Genomic DNA, 25,794 nt, shown 5'->3' with positions numbered 1-25,794 from the left:
AATCTCAGCCAGCCTCTGTGGGTTCCATCTGACCCATTCCTCATTTCTCATAAGATTGTGTGTTGTTTTCATTCCCCTCGTGATTAACCTTTATCATGAAAGGGTAGGGGGAGCCAAGGAATTGAAATCCCCAGGAAATCTCCACATCACACTGCCATTCAGCAATCGTCCTCAACTATCCTGATACCGGAGCTCCCATCAAGTAGGAAAGGGCCGTTTTTAATTTGAGGTGGGGATATTATCTCGGAGGGAAGGTTCCAGATGTCCAGGCTGAACTGAAGTGACAGACACGCAACCAGTATGGAAGGAAGAAGAGAGAGGAGGAGAGAAGGGAAAGTGGCGGCGCCGAGGGACCCGTGTCATTGACAAGTCCTCAGAGGTAGCGGACAACTTCCCTTGGGTGGGAGGTATGTGGGCGTCGATACTGTGAATGCCTTTCCACACAAAGCATATTTTCAACTCAGATTGGCACTGGCTCTTTAAATTGCAGATCATCCATGACTGCACAGAATTTCTCCTTTGTTAGAAAGAAGTTAGCTAAACATGATGCAGACTTGCTCCTTCCGATGCCCCTTTGCTCTGAATTCATGGTCCTCGTCCCTCAGCTCCTGACCTCTCGGAGCCCCATGTCCTTTCCTGTCACGGCCCGCTCCTCCCTTATGCCACCCACTCGACAGAGTGAGCGAGGTGCAAATAGTCAAGGTGCTCAATTTCGTAATTTTGTTGAGAAAGCAAAAGGGCACTAGACACCCTCCCTTTGGCAGAGGCCCACCCTGTTTAAGGTTTTATCTCTTCCCTGTTTTTTCCTGTCACTGCTCATCATATGACCAAATGGGGCCTGGCTGCCATTTTCTTAGCCCGGAACTGATACTCTATCAAACCATGTGCAAGTAATTTCCAGAAGGGGGACTCTGGTAAAATCAGGAAGGAGCCATTTGAGCAGCGAATCAGACTCAAAGGTTTCCCATAACCTACATGTGTTCCAGCCACGACCAATCAACATGAAGTAGTGATGGGGGGCGGGGGGGGTCCATCCTGGAGAGCTGAATGCCTTTTCTGTTTGATTGCTCAAAGGTCTTTGCGGAGGGAAAATTGCCTTTTCCCTTATTTATTCATTCCCGCATCCTCTAATTCTTCTTCTTGCTCAATCTCTCTCTTTCAGGAGATACTCACTTTGCCATGATTGGCAGCAGTTCCTAAGCACTGGCTGGCACCACATTCGTCCGTTAGTCTCTGGAGGGCGTGCTATCCCAGCTTGCAGGCAAACGAGGATTCCACGCTGGGCACCATTTCACTGGTCAGTTGGGTTCAGGTTCCCTCTTCAAGCCCGGAAGCTTCCTTGTCCCCACTCTTGCTCTTGAATCCTATTTCATTTGCATCTGTATATGCGGGAGACATTGAGCCTGTAGGTGGCAGGACTGCTAGGAAACCAACAGAGTCTGACTCATCCTCATCTTCTCCTTTTGCATCTCTAAATCCAGTGAGACCATGTGGTGTCCCTCCAAAACCCCAAATACGGAGCTGATCCCTGCTCCTTGGCCTTCTGCAAAAAGGCAGGCCAGCAGTGCCAGCGGACAGATAGTGGGCCAAGGAAGGAAAGACTCACAGGGTATCGATTTCAGAGTAGTGGGACCTTAGGGATCATCCCTCTTTGTCACTTGACAGAGAAGAGTGCCATCGTCAAGGTTGCACACCAACCCATGGCAGAGCCAGGCCAGAGATGGAAGCTCAGGCTCCAGTTCAGGGCTCTCTTCACTGTGCCCAGGGTGCCTGATGGAATGCTGCTGGTTTGTACCAAATGGCACCCCCCACATGCTAGAGTTCCCAACACCATAGGAAGATACTGAAGGGACATAAAAGGTAGAACCACTGACGGGGGGGGGGGGGAAGGATGGGGGCGGACACACAGAAACTTCTTTTTCTTTATGGCCATCTGGTGTTCTATTGGCCTCTTCACAAGGTGAGAATTGAATGATCTGAAGGACAGAAGGACAGCAAAAGAAATGAAGCAAGGGGCGCCTGAGTGGCTCAGTCAGTTAAGCGTCTCACTTCCACTCAGGTCATGATCTCAAGGTCCTGGGCTCCCTGCTCAGCCAGGAGTCTGCATCTCCCCCTCCCTCTGCCCCTCCCCCCGCTCATGCTCTCTCTCAAATAAATAAATAAAATCTTTAAAAAAAAAAAAGAAAGAAAGAAATGAAGCAAGAGGGTCAGAAGAACGTACCATGGTGGCTGGGAGAGTAAGCAGTGGAACAAGCTGGCATGGCTCTAAATCCCACTCTCACTTACTAGCTATGGTGCTTAACCTTTGTGCACCTCAGTTTACTCAGCTGTGAAATGGAGATAATCTATGTGCTGGATTAAATGAGCCATTTCATGGAAAGTACTTAGGACAGTACCGGACACAGAGCTAGCCATTGTTCTATTAGCCTGGAAGGAAGCATGAGGAACAGCCCGGAGATAGCCACGAGAGCTCTGTCAGGCTGACCCTAAGTCAGTCCCCCTCCCTGTGTCTGGTAGCGCTGCCAGGAGAAAGTACAGCGTGATGAAAAGGGCCTGGATTTAAAAACGATGTGAGTTAACGTGCAGCTAAACTGCCATAACAGAGAGGCCTCAGAACACCATGACTTGGGGCGCCTGGATGGCCCAGTGGGGTGAGCCGCCCACTCTTGGTTCCGGCTCGGGTCACGGTCTTGCGCTGGTGGGATCAAGCCCCGTGTGGGGCTTCCGGCTCAGTGCGGAGTCTGCTTCAGATTCTTTCTCCCTCCCCTTCTGCCCCTCCCTGCTTGAGCACACACTCTCTCTAAAATAAATAAATTAAATTAAAACACACACACACACACCATGGTTTACAGTACAAAGAAGATTATTTCTCTGTCACGTCACAATCCTGATGTAAACTGTGCCGGTCAGTGAAGGAGCTCTGTTTCTTTATGATCATTTGAGAACCTGGTTCTTTCCAAGCTATTGCTCTGCCCCCTCACGATCTTGTCAAACGGAATCCCGCCCCCCCCCACCCCGTCCAGATTTTAGCCAGCAGGTGGAAGGAAGGCGTGAGGAGGAGGTATACCCATGGACTTAAGCCTCAAGCCGCAAAGTGGCACCATGATCTCTGCTCACATTTAATTTGCAAGAATTGTGTCACGTGGTCACAGAACCCCCGACGGCAGAGGAGGCTGGGGATGGAGTCTAGCTGCGCAGCCACGAACCCGGAGAGGAGGGGAGAGAGACCTACGCTCAAATCCAGTTCTTTCGATTACTGATGGCGACTAGGGGCCAGTTATGGAAACCCTTTCTACCTCCTCTAGCTCATTCATTGAACCGGCTCTCGATCATCAGGCGCTCTTTCATTCTGCAAGTATTGCCTGAGCACCTACGATGGGGCCGGACTCTGTTCTAGGTCCGGGGACTGCAGCTTTGAACAAGGCACACCACGCCCCTTCCGCTCTGACGCGGATTTGCTCTAAGGCTAATGAGGGGCCTTCCGAGGACTTTTTCTTTTCGTTCCAAATCAATATTCATTTTCATGTTGTTTTTTTTTAAGATTTTTATTTATTTATTTATTTGACAGAGAGAGAAACAGTGAGAGAGGGAACACAAGCGGGGGAGCGGGAGAGGGAGAAGCAGGCTTCCCGCGGAGCAGGGAGCCCAATGTGGGGCTCGATCCCAGGACCCTGGGATCATATTCTTTTTTTTAATTGTTTTTCTGAACAAGGACCTCAGATTTATATGCTCTCCAAGCCTCACTAAATTTGGATCTGCCCCTGCTGCTCTCCTGGAGCTAACGGCTTAGCTGGAAGAAAGAAACAGTAAACAAATGCAAGTATACAACATCAGAGGCTGCTGAGTGCTCTGATGTACACCTGCCGTCGGAGTGAGGAGAGAGAGCCCTACTATATTCGGAGACCCTTTCTGGAGTCACGTGAGCAGCCATTGAAGGACGGGAGTTGTTCCTACTTTTTACTAAAGACTAGTGTCATTCACACATCTCTGTGTATGCTGCTGATTGTTTTTTAGAATTTATTTCTGGTAGTGGAGTTAATGAGTCAGAGGGACAAATGTTTTGCAGGTTCTTGAAATCATGGGCTGAAACCTCTTTTTTTATTGAGACTTCTCATTAGGATTATAAAAGAAACAGTGAGAGGCGCCTGGGTGGTTCAGTCAGTTAAGCGTCTGCCTTTGGCTCAAGTCATGATCCCAGGGTCCTGGGATTGAATCCCGCATCGGGCTCCCTGCTCGCGGGGAGCCTACTGCTCCCCCTGCTTGTGCTCACTCTCTCTCTCTGACAAATAAATAAAATTTAAAAAGAAACAACAACAATGATAAAGACCTAGATTTCAAGACATTTTAATATTATTTTTTCAGAGCGTAGATATGCTCCAGACGTTTAAGGGTTACTTCTATCTGTACTGTCTGGGCTTCTCTGCATCTGAGGTCCTAACTAGCCTTTTTCACCTCCCACACGAAACACCAACATGCCACATCCTTATTCTAGAATTATTTCTTAAGTCCCAGAATTTTAGGGTGAGAAGGAAACTGGGAGATTGCTGACTCGCCCTAAGACTCATTGTGAGTTTATGGTCAAGCTAAGCTAGAGCCTCAATCTCCCAATTCCTCTGTCTGTAATCAAAACCAGTGACAGATGAAATGTGCCTGCAGTGTTTTGTGACAATAGACCTTAAGGCAGAAGTTTTTAAATAAACACTCACGGATATGGCCTGCCAGATTTACCTGCTTCGTAGGTGGTTATGAGCATTAACTGCAGTAACAAACATCAAGTCCGTAGCACGGTGCTGGAACAGCGTAAGAGACATTTCAGTGCTAGCCGTGGGTACGACTTTGGTGGCAAAGCCAGGGGAATGTTCCAAGACCAGATGTGGGCCCCGTGGGAAAGGGAGCAGGTGTGGGGCAGTGTGAGGTGGTCTGGGGTCCTGTAGGCATGAACAGAAGACCTCAGCAGAAAGGGGCTGGCCATTATACCCCCAGAATCCCAGGAGCTGGAGAAGGAGTCACATGAGACCACCCAGAGGGATAGAGACCTTCAGCCTGGGTCAAGGGAACCACAGGAGACGGGGGGCCCAGCTGGAGGCCGCTGCAGAGTCCGTGACAGAGCCAGCTTTAATCATCTGCCAGGCCACCCCACAGAGGCCAGCTGCCGGCCCAAAGGGCTTAGGCCACCCAGCCACGTGAGAACTCTCTTATTCCCTTACCTCTCCCCTTTCTGGGCTTCATTCCAAGCATGGAGGGAAAGAGCAGCTAGCAAGGGGGAGGAGGTGAGTAGAGGGAGAGGCGAGGAAAAGGACCATGCCCCCTTTCCCAGGGCAGGCTTCCAGGATGAGGCAGGTTTGAGCCAAGGGAGAAGAAAAGATTTCAGGCAAAATCAGTTTCAGGATTTTAACTATTACCTGGGACTTGGAATGTTAAGGTCTGAAATGAGGCTATTTTTTTGCAACTCAAAGGATTTTTGTGTTGTCTGAACATGACAGTAAGTTCATCGGCTTGCCCAAGTCAGCATCGGAGGAAGAGGGATTCTGCTGCCATCAAATAAAATTTAAGGAGACCAAGAGGGGCCTCACAAAACGTGGGGATCGGCCCCTACTGCTCTCAGGGACAGAGCGATAATAGACAGATGAAGAGAGAGAGAGAGTTGCATTTTGTTCACAATCCCTGTTTCGTGCTTTTCCAGTGAGCCAGATATATACGATTTTAATTTGATAGTCATTCTGGCGGTGTCACACACGTGTAATGTTATTTCCTAAATCATCACTTCCTGCTAATAAGACCCACTTTTATTCCACTCTAGTGCACTCACTCCTGAGTTAAAAGTAATTTTTGGACCTCCTTTTGATCTTCATCTTCCTGATTGCACACGTGAGAGTTTTACCTTCTGTAAGCCTTTCACTTGGCGAAGCCTCGGGGAGGTATCCTGTCTGGGCCGACGTGACTGGGAACGCTGCACGAGCTCAAGATCGCAGCCGCCGACTGCTGATGCCTCCAAGCCACGGAGTCCCACTCGGTGTTTTCATGTTCCTTAAGGCCTTCCCCATCACTCGCTACTGACAGATTACATGTAGTCAGTTCATTCATTCACTCATCATTTATTGGATTGGGTACCCCCTTGATGCCAGCCACCCTGTGGGGGTGCTGGAAGTACAAACGTGGTAGCTGAACAACACACGCTCCCTGCCCCCCGAGGCACGCGCCTTCTACTATTTTCATGATTCGAAGGATTCTAAATTATTGTCGTTAACAGGTGATAAGGACAATGTTGGCATGATCTACCAGGTTCCGTGGGAGCACAGGACGGAGTCACTAACTCTGCTTGGCAATGGGTCGGATCAGTTTCACAGACCAGAAGAGCATGGGGCTGGAAGGATCAGCTAAGACTTTGCCAGGCGGCTGAAGCAGGGGGGTGGCGCGGGCATAGGGAACGGCTCGGACAGAGGCACCGCGTGAGTCGGGCTAGCCTAAGTTATGCCACGGTAACAAAATGACCCTGAAGTCTTAGCAGCTAAATACCACTAAGATTCATCTTTCACTCGAAGCACAGGTCCCGTGCAGGTCGGCTGGTCACGGGGTGGATAGGAGGAGTGACAGGCAAGGCTCTGCTCTACACGGTCCCCTGAGGACCGAAGCTAGCGGCGTCCATACACTCTTACAGCTGGACCACCCGGAACATGTGGCTTCCAAGTTGGCACTAAAGGGCACCAGAAGCGGTCAGGTAACACACTGAGGGTAAATTCCTCAGCGCGGAGGTGACAGATATAATTTCCACTCCCACGGCATTGCCTAGAACTAAAGCCATAGTTCACCAGGTGCTGAAATGTACAGAACACGTGGCCATTCCACGAACACAGTCAAGGTCTCTGCTACAAGCACAAAGGCATGAAACCATTTCCTCAGCTTAGGAAACAGAATAGTTCAAAGTGATTAGAGAAGAGAGTGCGGAGAGGCAATAGCAAAAGTTAAGAAAGGTCGGGATAAGATGATGGAAGCTTCTGTGCCGTGCATAGGAGTCTGGACCACCGTATGTGCAAAGCAAAGCTTTTGAAGAGTTTTAAACATAGTATGGTGGTCATTTTTGTGTTTTATTTTTTTAAAAGATTTTATTTATTTATTTGAGATAGAAAGAGAGAGATCGAGCGAGAGAGAAGAAGAGGGGGTCCCTGCTAAGCAGGGAGCCTGACAGGGGGCTCCATCCCAGGACCCTGGGACCATGACCTGAGCCCAAGGCAGACGCTTAACCCACTGAGTGGCCCAGGCTATGCATATTTGTCTTTTAAGTGCATTCCTCGTGCAGCAGCATAGGGGATGAATTAGAAAGGGATTGAAATAGGAGATGGAAAGATCGGTTTGATTCCTACAATTGTCCAGGTTAAAGATGATGGAGGAACTAAAATAGGGTCGTTGGGGATGAATACGAGAAAGGTTAAAGAGACAGTCAGTAGAACTTCATGACTAATTAGATATGGAAGAAGGAGAAAAATAGGATGACTTTCTCTTCTGCTCTAGATGCCACTAATTAAGTGGCACCAATTAAGATAGGGAATACAGGAGGATGAGTAGGCTTGGGGAAAAGACGCTGAGGGCAATTTGGGACCTGAGTGTGAGGTACCTAATGTGCTTGTTACAAGTTGAATTGTATCCCTCAAAAAGATACGTCCAAGTTAAAACTCCCAAGAGCTCAGAATGTGACCTTATTTAGAAATAAGGTAGCTGCAGATCTAATTAGTTAAGATGAGGATGAGGTCCTCTGGAGTAGATTGGACCCTTAATCTAATGTGACTGGTGTCCTTATAAGAAGACAGCTATGTGACAACGGAGGCAGAGATTGGAGCGATGCATCCACAAGCCAAGAAATACCAAACATCAGAATCTAGAAGGGGCAAGGAAGGATTCTCCTCTGTATGTTTCACAAGGAGCATGGCCCTGCCAACACCTTGATTTTTGACTTCTGGCCTCCAGAACTGTGAGAAAATAAACTTCTGTTGTTTTAAGCAGTTCCTGGTACTTCGTTACAGCGGCCCTAAGACACGGTTACAGGCATCCGGGTGGAGGGGCCCAGCTGAAAGTATAGGTGAGGTCAGACCAGTCTTCCTCTAAAAGCCCAAGGAGGGATCAGTAAGGAGCACAGAGCAGGCTGGGGCACGTGCTGGAAGAGCTGTATTTTGCCCAGGGTAGAGGGGAGGAAAGGGGAACGGACAGGGAACATCATAATGAAGAGGACATTTGAAGAGGGCTTTGGAGAATAAGTTGGGATCTTTTTCTGTCCTAGCTGATGCCAAACTCCCGGGAGCCAAGCCTACATATCTGGCAGGTATCACTGGGCACTTTTGTGTTGGGCTCTGTGCTAGGCACGGAGAATATGATAGAGACCGAGCAGGCACAGTCCCGATTCTCAGGCAATTATAATCCCCTGGGGACACAGACTAATGCTGGTCAATATCAAGTAACATACAGGCACTCCCTCTGATAAGTGATATGAAGGGACATTACCAAGTGTTAAGAGAACGTATTTCAAGGAAGTTCAATATCAAGTAACCACCCAGAAACACATACAGGCACTCACTCTGATAAGTGATATGAAGGGACATTACCAAGTGTTAAGAGAACGTATTTCAAGGAAGTTGTTCAAGCCTGGAGGCTGTGAAAGGCTTTTTGAGGAAGTGAGGTTTGAGCTGAGATCTGAAGTAAAGGAGTTAATTTTAGGTGAAGGGGGAAAGGGAGGGGAAGAGTCCAGGCAAAGGCTCTGGAGCAGGAGGGGAGGCTCATGCAGATTTGAGGATCTGAAAGACAGCCAGGGTCACTGCAGCTCAGACAGGAGGAGAAGCTGACCCTGGGAGCAGGCAGTAACCATGGTTTGCAGGGTCTTGAATGGTTTAGTCCTCATTGGCAAACAATGGATAGAAGGGAAATAGCCAGTCAATGACTTTCCAGCTGGGATCCAGAAGGGCAAGATTAAAGTTGTATTTTTTTATTTTATTTTTTTAAAGATTTATTTATTTATTTGAGAGAGAGAGAGAGAGAGCGTGTGCAGAGTCAGGGGATGAGGAGAGGGAAAGAATCTCAAGCAGATTCCCAAGGAGCTCAAAGCCCAAACCGAGGCATGATGTGGGGCTCAATCTCCTGACCCTGAGATCATGACCTGAGCTGAAATCATAGTCGGATGCCCAACCAAATGAGCCACCCAGATGCCCCCTTCAAAAAAACGTTTTTAAAAGATTTATTTATTTGTTTTAGAGAGAGCGAGAAAGAGAGAGAGACAGCATGAGCAGGAGGGGCAGAGGGAGACGGAGAGAATCTCAAGTGGACTCTGCCTGAGCACCGAACCCAACAAGGGGCTGGATCTCACAACCATGAAATCACCACCATGAGATCACGACCTGAGCTGAAACCAAGAGTCAGACACTTAACCAACCGCACCCACCCAGGTGCCCTGCCTCTTTATTTTATTTTAAAGATCACTTTGATGAGAATGGCTGGAGAAAGTCAAGAATGGAAGCAAATAGGGGCACCCGGCTGGCTCAGTCAGTGGAGCATGCAACTCTTGATCTCGGGGTCATGAGTTCAAGCCCCACATTGGGTGTAGAGATTACTTAAAAATAAATTAATAAACTTGTAAAAATATTAAAAAAAAAAAAAAGAACGGAAGCAAATAGAACTATGAAACTATTGCACTGGTCCAACCCAGAGAGCATGTTGGCTTGAACAAGGTGGTCACAGTGGCAACAGCGGACTTAAGAAGGATTTCTCTAGGCACTCATTGAAGGGAAAAAGGAATTCATGAATGAAATCAACTGTCTGTACGTGCAGCTATTCCATGCTCTTCTCTGTCTTCAGGTTATAAAATACTGTCTCTCTGAGATGTGACGTTGATGCCTGAGCACAAAACATCTTGACATCTGATAATAAAGACTTCATCTCTGAAGAAGAGGAAGTTAAACGGTGTTCTGAGGAGACGATGATACCCTTCTAGTTGGGGAAGGGAACTTCCCATTGAAGAGAGAACAAGAGGTTTGGCCCCCAAAGGCTTTCCCAGGTCATAGCGGTCCCAAGACCCGCCAGCCACCAGGCTTTCTCTCACCTGATATTCCCTAAGGAACGTGACCCACAGGCACCATGTACAAAAGGAATATTCTGTACAGTGGGGCTCCCCCAAGGCACCCTGCAAGACACTATTATCACCTAGAAAGGGCTGATGCTTCCGTAGGTAGGTTTTCCTCCTCTGTTGCACCTACCCTTTAGACATGGGGATGAGAGTGAAGTCGGGACTGTGGCCTTTTCATTAGGTAGGAGGGTGTGCTTCTTCCCAGGGGCCTGGCCCACGCCTGACGTTCTCCTGAGCACCAGATTTCTAGCTCCTGGAGGAGGCAAAGCTGTAGTCCCAGGTGCCACGTGTCTTGGCCCACTCTTGCAACGTGGGATGTGTTAAGTTCAAATTGTTCGCTCAGTTGGGTACCTCATTAGATGTAAGATGCTGCACCAGGTGGGTCTTGAGTTCCTCTTCCTTCTCCATCATGCCAAGGAAGGATGGAGTTCAGAGGAATGAAAGGCAGCCAACCATCTTTGAATACCTGGTCGTGTCTCACAGCTGATAGAATCTGAAGAATACTGGGGAATTGCTTTGAATCTTATCTTCTTACTCTTGTTCAACAGACATTGGAATAGACTCTGTGGAAATTAAAAAACCCAGACTCTTCACCATAGAGAACAAACTGGTAGTTGCCAGAGGGGAGGCGGGTCAGGGGATGAGGGAAATAGGTGAAGGGGATTAAAGAGTACACTTATCATAATGAGCACTGAGTAAGGAATAAAATTGTTGAATTAATAATGTACACCTGAAACTAATATAAGTGTATGTTAATTATACTTGAATAAAAAAATAATCAACAATACGTTTTCATCCTAATTAACCATGCAAGAGCTACTAATGAAGTGATACAAATGATTCAATATTATTTAATAATGACATCATATTCACATTTATGCCCAGCTTCCAACGACTCTGAGCTCCCCTTGCCAAACAGAAGGACCTGAGCCTCCCTTTGAAATCTTCCCATTATTTCCAGGCAGTTGTGAAGGGGTGTGGGTGTCTTGGCCCCAGGAACCACACAGAGTTCTCCATTGGCTTTTTCCGCAGTAAGTCATCATTGTTGGAGGCCACCCAACAGACCCTTAACAAAACCTCCCACTGCTGACAGTGCCAAGACTGTCCCCCCCAACTCTGTGTCACAGCTTGTCATTTGGGTGCTGAGGCCTATGCCCAGAGTCTCACAAAGTCTTTCATGAACACATTTCCTGTAGACTATGGTCCTTGCCCATCTCCGTGGAGAAAACTCGAGCCTGGTTCCAAGGAGGGTGGAGGATGAAGGCCATAACATCCCTTCCTTGTCACCCCTTTTCTGTCTGTGGGACCCCCTGCACACCCCAGTCCATCTCTCCCCTTTCAGTCACACAAGCCCCAAGCATATCCACAGATATCCAAAGAGCTTCTTTCACTAACTACATCAGAGCTTCATCCCCTGCCTGCCCAGACGCACGCAAGCAAATTAATATATGTATAGAAAAGGAGCCAAAAGGTCACACATCAAGGAGTTTTCATAATGACAACGATCTCTGGAGGATGAGTGCTGGGGTGTTTCACATTTTTGTCTGCTGACATACCCACTTGCTTTGCTTTCTTGTCATTATTTTATCTTGTAATGCTTTTTAAAAAAATTACATATTAATATACATTTTACATTTTATTACCTAATGCTTCCATTTTTAAAATCACTTAAGATATTAACATTTGGCTGATGACTGGAAACCCTCCAGTTTATTTTTGGTCTTCCTAGAAGTTGCTTTAGAGCCTTCAGGAACTGTTCTTTGAGCGTTATCTGGCTCTCCATCTCAACCTAGTGCGGAAGCTGGTGAGAGCATCTGGGAGCCCTCGCAGAGTGCCAGGCGCTGTGCCCAGTGCTTTCCATGCGTTGAACCAGGCCGCCCTCCCAGGAACTCTGCGCCCTCACCGTAATCGCCGCTGCCCTGAGGACCCAGCTCCTGAGAGCCGATACAAACTACAAGGCAGCACAGGATGGATACCAGATGCGCGGTGCAGAGACGCACATTCTCCAGGAGACAAGAGGCCTGGAACCCTCCCGGGTGGGGGTGGGGGGGCATCTGGTTAGGGTACCACTTTGGGGGCTTCCATCTCCCTCTCTCAGGGAAACCTTCCTCTTGGCCCAGATTCCTGCCTCCGGGAAGAAACCGACAAGGGCTGGGTCCTCCGAGGAGCCTGGCCCAGCCCCACCCACAGGCTCTCGCCCAAAGTCAGCCGGACTCAGCCAGGCCGCTTCAGAGCCCTGGGGTCCGACCCCGCCCGCCCCACCCAACCTCCTGGAAGAGCTGAAGGCCACGGGCGCCGAGAACCAGCTGGCCCTGGTGGGATGCGGAGAGGAAAAACCCCGGCAGCTGCCGCCTAATTGGCCTTCGAAACCGGGAGAGGCTTCCAAGTGCAGAAATGAATTAAATAAGCTTTTTTCCCCCCTTCGGGGTGGAGTACCAGCTCCAGGTCTCCACCCGAGTCACACCCTAGCTGCGGCTATTTATAAGATCTAAATGCCAGCTGGAACCTGCCAGGGTGAAACAGAAAACAGAGGGCTGGGCCCGAGGCAGAGGCCCCCCGGGCCCCGCGGGGAGCAGAGCCGGAGCGGAGCAGGGAAGGCAGGGGGAGGGCGCAGGGGGGAGCCAGCGCCTCCGAGGACCCTCTCGCCCCACCCAAGGCGCGCGGCCCCAGCCCGCCGGGAACTTGGAGTGCAGGCTGTTGGATGCTTCTCGGACATTCCACAGCCTGGGGCCCAGGGCGGGGTGCTGGGCAGGGCCCCCGGGGCTGTACCTGCTGGATCCGGAGCAGCCTGCCGGGTCTAGGAAAGCGGGGCTGGGCCGGCGGGCCGGGGCGGGGTCCCGGCCGAGGCGGTGGCGCAGAGGACAGAGGCGGGGACGCGGGGGCCGTCCCGGTTTCTGCTTCTCTGACCTGGCGTCACCTCATGCGCGCTGTTAAGCTCCGCTTCCTTGTTTGTGAAACCCGGGCGGGAATTAAACCAGCTGGGGAGGATTTTTGAGACAACTGAACGGACAGTAAGGCCTCGGCCCTGAAACAGGAGCTGTTGCTCTTGGACCTTCTGCCAGGTGCAAAAATGCCACTGTCTGGCCCAGAGACTTGCAGGGCAAACCAGGTCCCCCTCCTGCCGGAGGGCTCGAGGGCGTGGAGACGGATCACGTCGCGGCTTCCCGGGTCCGTGCGCCCCCGAGTCACCTGACACACTCCAGGTGACGTCCTGCGGCCCCAGCCCCGCCGCTCTGCTGGGGATGGCTTCCCCACCCAAAAATAGCCCTCCTCTCCTTCTCTGGGGAAATCCTCCCCTCCACTCTCCCCTTCAGGACCTTTCCTGACCCTTGGAGCACACTGGAGCTCCTTCCAGAGTTTTTAGAGTAGCCTTGTCCTGTGAAATGCAGACCACGCGGGTCATTTTAAGTTTCCTAGTAGCCACACTGAATCAGAGTAAAAAGAAACAGTGAAGTTAATTTGAATACATTTTATTTAACCCAATATATCAAAAATAGTATTGTTCCAGAAACATTATTAACGAGACATTTTACATTCTCTTTTTCTGCTGAGTATCCCAAATCCGCGGTGTAGTCTACACTTCTGGAATCCCCGTTCCCACTAGCTACATTTCAGGTGCTCGGGCTGCACGCGGGCATCTGGACTGGCCAGTGCGGTCCTAGAGCATTGGCTGCGTTTGCCATGGGACAGGTCGGGGTGGTCTCCAGCCGGGTCTTCGATGGTGGCGGGACGGGAGCAGGGGGCTACTGCCGGTGTGGGGAGGCGGGCAGCAGAGCTGGGGGTCTGGGAGCGAGTTGGAGACAGGACGTCTCTCCTGTCTTCTCCTCGCGGGGCCCCTGACTGCATGGGTATTCGTGTCCCGGTGCGGAGGGGGTCATGCGCACTGTGAACAGAACAGAAAAAGCCAGTGGCCCCCCCAGAGATCTGAAGGACCCTGGGCCACTGAGACTTCTGCTGTCCGAGGACACGGGTTCTGCACATCCCCTCAAGTTCACAGCTGGAGGGAGGCTTTCAGGGGAGGCCAGGCTGTCACGGTTGGGGAATAAAGGGATCGGATGGGAGAAGAAACCGAAAGAAAAGAGACGGGAAGGGGAGAATCTTCGAACCAACTTGGGGACCCTGGCAGCCTTGTCACGCAGCCTCGGGAACTGGAAAAGCGTCTTTGGCTTCCAAAGTGTCTGCAACACTGTTAGGTTTGTGGCCTTCGAAGGCTCGGTGCGCCTCTGCCCTTGAGAAACAGTTTCCAAACACATCACATGAAAAATATTTCCTTTTGGTGCTCTGAGGGCCTGAGCTCACTGAGGGCTGATCCTACCAGGGAACATGGAGGAGGGCACTCCCTGACTGGTAAGCTGCCGCCGTAGCAGCAACCCCAGGATTATGATCCCTGCTTGGTGCAGAAAATGCTAGAACTTTCTAGAAGATTCTGGATCGGGCCAAGATGGGACTTTGTGGCTGGTGCCTGCTAGTCCTGAAGCCACGGAGGTGACGACCCACGGGTTCGCACAGGTCCCACCCGCCAGGGGCCTTCCCGAACCTCGGGTTGGCCTGGCTATCTGATGCATTCGCTCCCCAACTTTGACTGCCCATCATGCAGACTGCCAAGCTAGTTACTGAGAGGATCTGGAATCTGGGGAGTAAGAAAAATCACCACCTATACTCCAGGGAATGTTACGGGGGCAGTCTGAACCCAATGACCTCTTCTGGCCAACCTGGCATCAGTGCAGCCCAGCCCCTATGGGGAGGCACAGTTACCCCAGAACTGAGCCAGTGGGCAAAGGTGGGGGGGTGCTCCCTTGGTTTTGTCTGGGATACTCCTATGCCCAGCCAAAAAAACCCACATGGACACCTTGTCCCAGAAAATGTAATTTCCCAGAGAAATTGCTACAGCAGATTCCCTTGAAAAATAATTTGCTTTCTTCTTATCACCATAAAATCTCAAAAATTAACATGCTGAGGAAATGGGGTTCTTCCGATAACTGGCCTCTTCTGATTAACAGGAAACTGTTTTTATTTTAACCAGTGGTGCTGAAAATCTCTGTCTCATGGACCAGTGCCTGGCCTGTTTTTAATCACACAGGACCCTGGTGGGCTGCGAGGCGCTGTGAATCCAGATGGCATGGGCCGTCGAGGCAGAACACAGAAGCCGCTGAGTCAGAGCTGGTGCCAGGCCTGCTGCTGGCGTTTCGTTTCTGTTTGGTTTTAACCAGACCCTTTAGAAGAACTCATTTCGTTGTCGTGCGTCCCTTTCCCCAAACGCAAAGCCTAAAAATTCCATTTGAGGGCTCAAGTGAACTGGGTCCCACTTGAGAAGGGGTCTCTCATTGGAGCAAAATGTCTGGCTCCCATCTAGCGCCTGACCATATTTTGACTATGCGATGACTTTAGCATTCACTTGGCAAGGGCATTTCCATTTGGCTCCCCATGAAGTCACAGAAATTCTAGTTATTTCTGTAGTGTGCTATTGCCTGGTTTATTTATAAGAACCATCCATCGGGGCTGAGCTGTTCTGTGTCTGGAGGCGCTTATATTATCACAGTTATGAAATGTTTATTTTCCTTGATCTGCTTAAGCTGATACAGCACTTTTGAGCCATTAAGAATCTTGTAAATCAAGATAGTTTAGATAGGGGATGATTTTTCTGATGCGGGCTAAGTCAGCTGGATCAATGCCTCTCCCTTGATTGGGCTCTTACATTAAATGGGTGTGACTATCACATGTTCCTTTGAGAAACAGTGTTGCCTAGTTAGGAAGATTTGCTGCCAGCCCACTTTGTTTCTTCTGGCTCATACCCCAGCTGGGAAGTGTAGCTTCCAGGACCTGGGGAGCTGAGGCCGCCCCAGCGCTGAGGCAGAGGAACCCGTGATGAATATTTCAGGGCCACTATTCGCAAAAAACATCGAGGACAAGAAGCCCAAAGAACATATTCCAAATTAATGAGGGTTGCACAGGCTCACGAATTTAAAACCGAAACACCAATCTATTTGAAGAGCAATCTGGCCGTGCCTATCAAACATGGAAGATTGCACTTGTTCAGCAAAGATTTGAGAGCTTCTTCTGTGCCGGGAGCTGTTCCAGAATGTAAGAGCAAAGACCGGCGTTGCCCTCGCGGACCTCTGCTTTCCTGGGTCGGGGACAAATAGAGAAGCAAACAGATATGCAGCCCTGAGTGACGCGGGCAGGGGAGCAGAGGAAGGGGAGAAAGACCACAGGGGCAGATGGGGTGGGGGCTCCCCGCTGGGGTGGTGGGGGCGGCCACTCTGAGGAGGAACATTTGAGCTGAGACCAGAATGAAGTGAGCACAAGCCAAGCGACCGTCTGGGCGAGGAGCTTCGAAAGCAGAGGGAATAGCACAGGCGAAGGCCCGAGAGCGTGCGGGCAACGGAGCAGAGTGTCGGGTGCGTCTAAGGACCAGCAAGTGAGGGGGAGAGGTGGGAAGGGAGGGGACACGAAGCAGGGGTGGGGTGCAGATCGCAGAGCGCCTTTCAGCAAACCGTCCTCCATAACCATCCTCTCTCCTTCCTTTTAGTAATAAAATCCCCTGCTGCCTTTTCGGGGCTCACGAACACGGTGCTGGAAATCCCGTCTTCCTGCCGCTGGTGCGACCGGGTGCGGCTCATCTGTTGGGTTCTTGTCGACGGGGCCATGAGTGGAAACCATTTCTGCTACTGCTCCTTCTTGGTTCGGTGCTCACAGGGTGAGCAGTGTTGGCTCTTGTCCCTGCCTTCTGGTGGCACCACGAGCAGGCGCCGGGGAGCCCACCTGGTCCAGGAGGACAAGGGGAAGCCCCCCCCCACCCCCACCCCAGGGAAGGTCCCAGGCAGAGGTTTGGGAAGTGTGGTCCTGGACCCGCAACATCGGCATCCCCTGGAAACTTGTAGAAATGCAGATTGTGGGGCCCCACTCCAGACCTACCGAATTGGAAACTTCGGGGGTGGGGCCCAGCAATCTGTTCTAAGAAACCTCCGGGGGATTCTGATGCAATCAGGCTTCAAAACCGCTCTCCTAGAGCAGCGTTTCTCAGGATCAGCCGTGTCGGCTCTGGTCTGTAACTCTTTGGGGGGGGGGTCTGTTTTCAGCAGCGTCTCTGCCCTCTACCCACTGGAAGACAGGGGCACACAGCCCGCCTGTCCCCCAGTTTTTTACAACCCAAAAGGCTTCCACAAACACACACATGGGTGTTTCCTGTGAGATGCTTATCAATTTTTGGAAGAAGAGCTGATACACTAGTAAGGGTGATTACCTTCGGGTTGTAGCATGTGGGGAGAGGGGGCTTTGGAGAACTTGGCTTTTACTTTGTATGTTTCTGTGGTGTGTTTTTACCATGTGTGTGTAACAATCATGTGGGAGAATGTTTTAGAAAGACCCCATTGGAAAAGTGGACACTAGGTCTCTTTACTGTAGTTCTGAGACCAACTCCGGTGTGGGAGGTTTTCCACCCCACCGAGCAACTCTCAGACACCAGCTGGGCGGCCTGCAATTCAACTCAGTTTGTTCACTGTCCACCTGGAGATGGTGTCAGATCCCACAGGTGATGGGCTCGGTCCTACAAGACTATCCCCCCACCTCCTCCATCCCACTTCGGATGCCGATCACAACTGGCTACAGATCAAAGTCCTCATGACCCCTTCCTTGGAGTCAGTTAATTTGCTCACAGAACCCAGGCAACCGGTTTAAGTCTGCTTACTACTGGTTTATTATAAAAGGCTATATATAACCCAGGATCAGCCAGGTAGGAGAGATGGGTAAGGTATGGGGAGAGGGTGTGGAGCTCCCACGTTCTCTCTGGGCATGGACTCTTCCAGCATCTCCACGTGTTCACCAAACCAGGAGCTCTCTGAACCCTGTCCTTTTGGGTTTTTAGAGAGGCTTCCTTTCATTGGCATGATTGATGAAATCATTGGCCATTTGGTGACTGATTCAACATGGGGAGGAGGCCTCTTCCCTCCTAGGAAGTCAGGGGGTAGGACCTAAAGTTCCAACCCTCTAATCATGTGGTTGGATCCACTGGCAATCGGCCTCCAGGCGCTTTCCAAAAGTCACCTCATTAACCTCACAAATGATATCTTTATTGCTCTCGCCACAGGAACTTCCAATGGTTTTAGGAGCTCTGTGCCAGGAACTGGGATAAAGAACAAGTATGTTTCTTATTATAAATCACAATATCACGTCTACTACAGGACTTAGTATCCTTAACACATGCTAACGTGTGTTTAATCTCCAAGAGGAGCAACATCCAAAATGGCGTGCCCCGGAACACTTTGGGACCCTGCTTCCTGGAGCCCTCCAAGTCCAGGACACAGTGAAAAGCCGCAAAGTCTGGCCACGGCCACAGAAAAATCTGTTCTGGGCATTTCGTTGGAGTGAGACTGCTCCTCCCACATTCAGTTGAGAAATGGGCCTTGAGATAGGACAGTTCTTGCAGGCAACTTTTGACTGGCTCCAAGCAATTCACTCTCCAGAAAAAGCCCCACAGGTAGTCTGGGTCTCTCCGGCCTGTACCTCTCCTTGTGGATGAGCTACCTGCAAGGTCTCCAGGAGCTGGAGGAGGGGGCAGTGTTTGGGGTCCACTGCCCCAGGTGCATATTCACCCTCTGCACCCCGTTCCCACGTGGCCTAGACAGGGCCATGGCCCGCAGCGTTCCCTGGAACAAGGCCAGCTGTCGGCCTTGCAGGGTCCCTCCCGACTTTTTTTTGCCTTCTTCCGTTCCCTCCAATGTGTTGAGGCAGGTTTTTCTTCTCCCCCTCATCTGCCCCTTTCCAGAGAATGGGATGGAATGAGGGAGGGGGGGTTAAAATTTTAAATCCTGGTGATCAGTCGTTCTTAATCTTCTTTACTAATTATCCAAAATCCTCAGGCACACGGCGCACCCAGTGACCTACCGAAAACACTGGCAGTTAACCAAGCCCACCCTTCAGCCCTGGCTACGAAACCACAACGGCCGTCACTCCACAGCTGCAAGGGATCAGATCCTGACTTGCCTTCCCTCCAAGAGTTCATATCATCTATGGGGCTCATCACAGTGCCTGGCACCCGGCGGCCATTCTTTTAGCGATTATATCATCATATCCTACACTCTGCGTTTCTCACTATTTAACAGTCTCTGGAATTATTTAGATTTTCGATGAACAGATCTATACCATGAATGAGGTCCAAAGAGAGAATTCAGTGGCACAGTCCACAAAGGTCTTCAGAGCAACGGGAGTGAGAAGATCACTACTAAAGAGATGAAGATAATAGGTCACTAATAAGGAGATTCTCCTCACAGTGTTGTTGCTAACACAGCTGTCTTCCACTCGGTATTTGGCCATTGGGATTCCACCCCCCCCTCCCCGCACACACACACAAAACAAGTGGTTCTCAAGCTTTAGCAGGCACCCGAATTCCCCAGAAGACTTTTCAAAAAGATTGCCAGCTCCACATTCTACAGTTTCTGAGCGAGCAGGTTGGGGTAGAGCCAGCAAATTTATATTTTTAACAAGTTCTCAGATGACGCTGATGCTATTGGTCTGGGGATTACACTCTGGGACCCACTGCCCGACACATGGATTCAGAACCCAACATTTAAAAAAGTGCATTCTGCCCAAATCAGGTCATGCGTCCAGCTCGTCACCCTCCATCACGGTCTGTCACGTCATTCATTGCATTTGCTTTGTGGCATCCATGCATCTGTGGGGTACGCACCCTATGTCCTTCCGTAGGTCACCGGTACAAGCGCGGACGGGGCTGGCTAAGGACAAAATCCCGGTCAGATGATTAAACCCCTAGGGTGTAGGCTCCCTTCAAGCCATATAATTACAGCAGGGCTTCTCAAATTTGGTCAAACTTTAAAACCAGAGGGGAGCTGAAAAAAAACAAGATCTAAACAAAACACAATGTCCAGGCCCCACCCCAGAGAGCCTGAGTTTACCAGCCTGGACTGCCCACTGGCACTGGTACAAAGGTCCCTCCAGGTGATTCCAGCCGGGGCTGAGAACTACCAGCTAGAGGTCTTCCTGGTTCCATCTGTTGAATCAGCCCCACCGAACTGTCCTCTGTCCATGTAACTTTGATTTATTTAAGCTTTAATAAGTTAAATAAACTTTAAGTTATTGATCTACATGGTTACAAGCTTTGCTGGTATCAAGGTATGTGTTCCTACAGCTTTCCATCTTCTTTTTGGTCATCCCACTTTCAAAAACATAAAATTCTATTGGCCTGGTAGCACACAGTCTTAGGGAATCATACTAGTTTTTAAAGATCACCTTTTAACTATGATTAGAATCTGTTGAGGAATTTTGCCTGTGGCCAATGTCAAGCCCACAGAGTTGGATACGCTTTGTTTATATCATCATAATGTAATGATAGCTAACATTTATTGCTTAACTTTGTCTCAGAGTGCTCAGTGCTCTTTATAAATATTCAAATAATCCTACGAAATGGCTATTACGATTTCTATTTTATGGACAGGGAGCCAGAGTTGGATCCAGCGGACTCCAGTGCCTGTGCTTTTAACCACTAGATGTTGCTTCTGTTTATATTTGCCAGGCTCCATCTTGTTCCTCAAATGCTTTACAGCGACTTTCAAAGATATTAAAAATAGGAGAAAGCATGAAATCACTGTAGTAAAGTAAGAACAGCAAGGGTCAAAATGAGTCATGGGTCAGAGCAAAATGCTTGCACGTTTGTTAACTGAAGGGTCACCGATTTGAAGATTTTATTTTATTTTTTTATTTATTCATTTGACAGAGACAGATACAGCGAGAGAGGGAACACAAGCAGGGGGAGTGGGAGAGCGGGAAGCAGGCTTCCCGCTGAGCAGGAAGCCCGATGCGGGGCTCGATCCCAGGACCCTGGGATCATGACCTGAGCCAAAGGTAGACACTTAACGACTGAGCCACCCAGGCGCCTAAAGGGTCACCGATTTGGCTTTGAGTGTTCTGGAAATGTCAATGCAATGTTCAATTGCACCGCTGACATTGGATTAATTAAATACAAATATAGCTCAAGAGAAGTACCCAAGAAGCCCTGGGGCTTCTCGAAGAAGACACTTGAAGAAGATTCCAGGAATGTCTGCAAGAATATTCTCATGATCCACACAGACAGGAGCCTCACAGGTCTCAACAAACCATCGTTTACACCATCCACTTCCTCCCTTATCTAAAAAAAAAAAAATTGGGAATTTTGGCTAGCTTTATAATTCTTTAGTGATTTCTACATTCCCGTTTGCAGGACCTCTTCCACCATTCTCAACTCATTCCAAGAGAATATTCACAGCAACTGAGCGACTCTTTGCTCACGTTTCCTCAGTACCCCAGAATGGGATGTGAGCAGTCTGGATTTCCTTGCAGAGAGTTTCACAGTCTCTTGACCCATCTTCCCTCTTGGGCTCTCAGGCCATGAAGTCACGCCTAACCTAAGGAACATCTCCTCCTTGCTGGTTCCCCCTTGCTGAACTGGAAGGGGAAATATGGAGCTGATATGGCCGTGTGCAGTGAGACCCACACAGACCCAAACAACCAGGTCACTCCCTGTCCGGTGCCCATCACAGTGTCATTTCACCTACTCATTCCTCCCTGCAGCTCGACGCAAAGTCGAGAACAGCAGACTCCCTTGGACCAGTTGAAATAGCCAGTGGATGAGACCAATATTTTATCATTTATATTTACAGACTATGCAGTAATGGGAGTTTTATCTTGAAAAATAGTGGCATTTCCTTGCCATCTGAAAAAGACATAGTGTTAAAAGTGCATTGGAGGGGCGCCTGGGTGGCTCAGTTGATTAAGCGTCTGCCTTTGGCTCAGGTCATGATCGAGGGTCCTGGGATCGAGCCCTGCGTTGGGCTCCTTGCTCAGCAGGAAGCCTGCTTCTCCCACTCCCTCTGCAGGCGCTCCCCCTGCTTGTGCTCTCTCTGTCAAATAAATAAATAAAATAAAATTTAAAAAGTGCATTGGGATTTTTAAAAAAAGATTAAGAGACGGCATGAGCAGGGGGAGGGCCAAAGGGAGAGGGACAAGCAGACTCCCTGCTCAGTGAGGCTCGATCCCAGGACCCTGAGATCATGAACTGAAGTCAGGCGCTTAACTAACTGAGCCACCCAGATGCCCCTGGATTGGGACTTTAAAAAGAGGTCTCTTGGTACAAGAGTCAAGGTTAGCATAGAATTATGCATCATTTGGAAAGTACTCTTCCAACATCAAGCTGCCCAGAACACTCACCAAACTCCTTCTCAGCTGCTGCTTTTTCTTATTCTTGGGCTCTCATCTTGAATACCAGCTCCTGAGCTGAGCTTTCTCAGACCACTCTATGCAGGGAGCCCCCACCCCCTGGTTGATTTGTTTCAATTACCTATCTCCCCTGCTAAACAAAAGCTCAGTGATGGCAGACACTTACCTTATAGTCCCAGGACCTCCATTAGGGATTGGTTCAGAGGAGGGGTCACCGCAACCATTTGCTGGACAGAGTGAAAGCAGGCAGGCAAGCAAACGGGGTATCAGAGGCTGCAGAGTTAGGGCCCGAGAGGCGGGCTGGTCCAATTCTTCATTATGGGAAGACAGCAGGTGATAGTGATCTTAGGAATGATCACAGAAGCAGATGGGGGAAAGCGAAGGATCCTGAGTGAAAAAGTTCACTTTGTCCTTTCTAATAACCCAGCCATTTAGATGATTTGAGCATATGAAATTAGGAGTAAAGTGACTGCCATGTACCTCAAAGGAAGGAAAATGGATCGTGCCATGCTCGGTAGAAAGTACAGGAAGGCCTGAGGTGGGCAGAAATTTGATGTCATTAGATGGACCCCTCCCCGCCCACCTCAAGCAAGCTTGCCTCTACTTCCCTAATGTGCTACTTCACCATCTACAGATTCCTCAAGATGGGACCCAGGAAGTCACCCTGCAGGGGCCTGACAACCACGGCCAGAGCCTAACGGTAACCATTCAGCTTTGCCTACCGTTGGAAGAAATGAGAAACACAGAGTTTTAGAAAGAAATGCCTAGAAGAGCAGGAAGAAGATACCCCCAAATTGGTCGACAGATCTGCATATGGAACAAGGCAAAAACAATGGCAGGACATAGCCAGAAGGCTGAGGAAAAGCCGCTGAATCTGGGAGAAACAATGTGACAACGTTGGTCCCCCCCACTCCCTGGTCCAGGGTCAGATAGTCCAGGCTACCTCCCTGGTTCTGAGCAAAGGGCACTGCAGCAATAAAGTGCAGTGAATCACAGGCGCTATTTTTAACATGCGAGCCAACTAGCTCCTCTCTGCTCTCCGACAGGCTATCTGGCTCCCCGGGGGGACTGCAGCGGGGACAGGGGACTGTGGCGGGGGCAGGGGACCGCGGCCGGGCAGGGGCGGGCAGTGAGACCGTGAATCTGCAGCAGGACGCGGGCAGACACAGAGCCACACCCTAGAACCTAGTCCACCCCTGCCCCATAACTGAGAGCAGAGGGCTCCAACTGGGGGAGCCCAAGACAAGACTGCGAAGTCCTATGGAAAGAGCTTTTCAGAAGAGGATGTTTGGAAGTGTTGCTGTGCTTAGGTCATCTCTTGGCCAAGAAACATGTAAACGTTGCTCAGTCTTGGAGATGCTTTTATAACTTGCTCAAAACTTTCCAAATGAAGAGTTTGAGTGCTTTAAAGTCCTTGGTTAAAAAAAAAAACAAAAAACATAAAACTGTAGCATGTTTCGGTTAGTTTGCATTAGTCAGCCATGAGAGAAGATGGAAATTTACTAGCTGGATTTCAACAAACACCTGTGCATAATTGGTGAATAAAAGTGAATTAATGACCAGCAGTGCCCTTCCTCCATTTAGAATGTGGAAGCCATCTTTTTCCAGCATTAAAACCAACAATCAAACTAGGCTGACCTTGGGAACTGATATCTGTATTATTGTGTCACTGTCTTAAAAATGTATTTAAAATGATCAGGGGTTCACTGTTCTCCTTAGAAACACTAGAGGGGCACCTGGGTGTTTCAGTCAGTTAAGCTTCTGCCTTCAGCTCCGGTCATGATCTCAGGGTCCTGGGATCCCACTGTACGTCCGAGGCTCGCGCTCAATGGGGAGTCTGCCCCTCCCCCCATCTCATGTGCACACTCTCGTGCTTGCTCTCAAATACATAAATAAAATCTTAAAAAAAAACCCACAGGAGATCAACATTTTAATCAATATTTTTAAACTATTTTGTTTCAACTCATTTAGATTTTCTATTTCCTGATAAAACTTACTCATGTACAAGGTGTTTTAATATGCACAGAGTGGTATAAATTCAAAGTTTGCTAATAAGAGTTTACAACCAAAATGGTTGGTTATTCAGTTCAGAGACATAAAGGCAGATACTATGAAGCCTGGATACAAGAATATTGTTCCTCATCTTTTATCAGTGTCAAATTGTCCAAAGAACAACTGTTGTGGTTGCTCCATAGCTCTTCCACTTCCCTAATCATGCTAATCTTTTCCAAAGATGGCAGCAAAAAAACTTGACATAAATGGAAAGTTTCGCTTATGTAAAACCAAAGGGAATTCTGTGTTGTTTTAAAAACATTACAATGCAAGGGTTTTCAAAGTCTCAAGGTAAAAAAGAAACGATTATCAGCAGCAAACACTGTACCTAATTTAGACCCTGGTGAAGTAGGATTCCTCCACGTCCTTGTCCACAGATAGGAGTGAGCTGGAGAGCGCCCCACCCCCTTGGCTTTAACTCAAGGCCCCTGAGATGTAGGAGAGAATCTGATCTGGGCTTCCTACTGACACAGATCATCCTTGTGAGAATGAAGCAGACCTTCGTTGCTCGGACTCGTGCTTGAGGTCACCAGAAATGATTTCCAAAAATCACGGGGATTAAAGTGGGTGGTGTGGACTCTTAGGCAGTCAGAGACTGGGGATCTAACTCCGATCCTGTAGCTAACCATTAGGTGATCTTGAACATCTCATCATCTCACTCAGTGTTTTCCTCTATCAAATGAGGTGAGAAGTGGTTTTCTAGTAGGAAGTAGAAGGTTCCCTGCAGCTTTCCCAGTCCAAGATTATTTTGAGTCATTACAAACCCCGAAAGTAGAATCAACGTAAAGACAATGTGGCCTGTAAATTATTTTTACCACATAGAGTTTCTAGATCTTAATGTGCAAAACATTTGGTGACACCTGACAGGCGAGCAGAGGAAGGGGGCGGCGGTCCTAGATGCCGTCACACTCTCGCCTCCAGTACCGACCGCCCCATCAGTGATTTTCAAAGTCAAAATCAATCCATGAATCTGAACGCTACGGATCTCTGACCACAGATACTTGGATGGAGGGCCAGGCAGGTTCCAAAATTCAGTACAGTTGTTTGTACCATGCCAACTTGGTTAAGCCAGAACTACCTTTCCCAGAGTCCCCTCCCCTGGTGGTTCTAAGTCAGACATGGTTCAAAGACATGCTTGTGTGAGATCTGGAAGGCAAAAGTGAAGCAAGAGCCATTTTCCTCTGAAGGTCATGGTAGTCAAAAGTGACAGACAGAGGCGCCTGGCAGGCTCCAGCTTATCGTCCTTCTCCTCTTCTTCTCAAGTGTTGATCTTCATATTGACCTGGAGTGGCCCCAGGCCCACCACCGGACACCTGGCTGTAGAATCAGAGGTGGTCACGATATGGCAGCAACAGCTTCCCACAGAGCTCCTTGCACGCCACCTTGCCCAGGCCCACTCTGGCACCCGAACATGTTCTGCTTCTCAGATG

General features: G+C 49.3%; 2 long non-coding RNA genes across 3 annotated transcripts in view; one reads left to right on the top strand and one right to left on the bottom strand.

Moving 5' to 3' along the window:
* LOC144381333 (uncharacterized) overlaps window positions 1-13,049 on the bottom strand; it is an 81,875-nt gene extending 68,826 nt beyond the window's left edge. The window contains exons 1-2 of one of the 2 annotated variants that reach the window (XR_013446310.1): window positions 12,875-13,049; window positions 5,378-10,668 (exon numbers count right to left, since the gene is read on the bottom strand). This is a non-coding gene — a long non-coding RNA (uncharacterized LOC144381333). Of the gene's footprint in view, window positions 1-5,377; window positions 10,669-12,874 lie in introns of those variants that run through there. The other variant, XR_013446309.1, reaches the window with a different exon arrangement.
* A 2,819-nt stretch (window positions 13,050-15,868) lies between these two features.
* On the top strand, window positions 15,869-20,205 carry LOC118525347 (uncharacterized). Its single transcript, XR_004912108.2, has 3 exons — window positions 15,869-16,186; window positions 16,635-16,802; window positions 18,964-20,205. It is a non-coding gene; the product is annotated as an uncharacterized LOC118525347 (long non-coding RNA).
* The last annotated feature ends 5,589 nt before the right edge of the window (window positions 20,206-25,794 follow it).

The sequence above is a fragment of the Halichoerus grypus genome, chromosome 3 (assembly GCF_964656455.1).
Source record: "Halichoerus grypus chromosome 3, mHalGry1.hap1.1, whole genome shotgun sequence".
Taxonomy (NCBI): domain Eukaryota; kingdom Metazoa; phylum Chordata; class Mammalia; order Carnivora; family Phocidae; genus Halichoerus; species Halichoerus grypus.
Note: the sequence above shows the minus strand (reverse complement) of the source record. Positions and strands in the feature narration are given on the sequence as shown.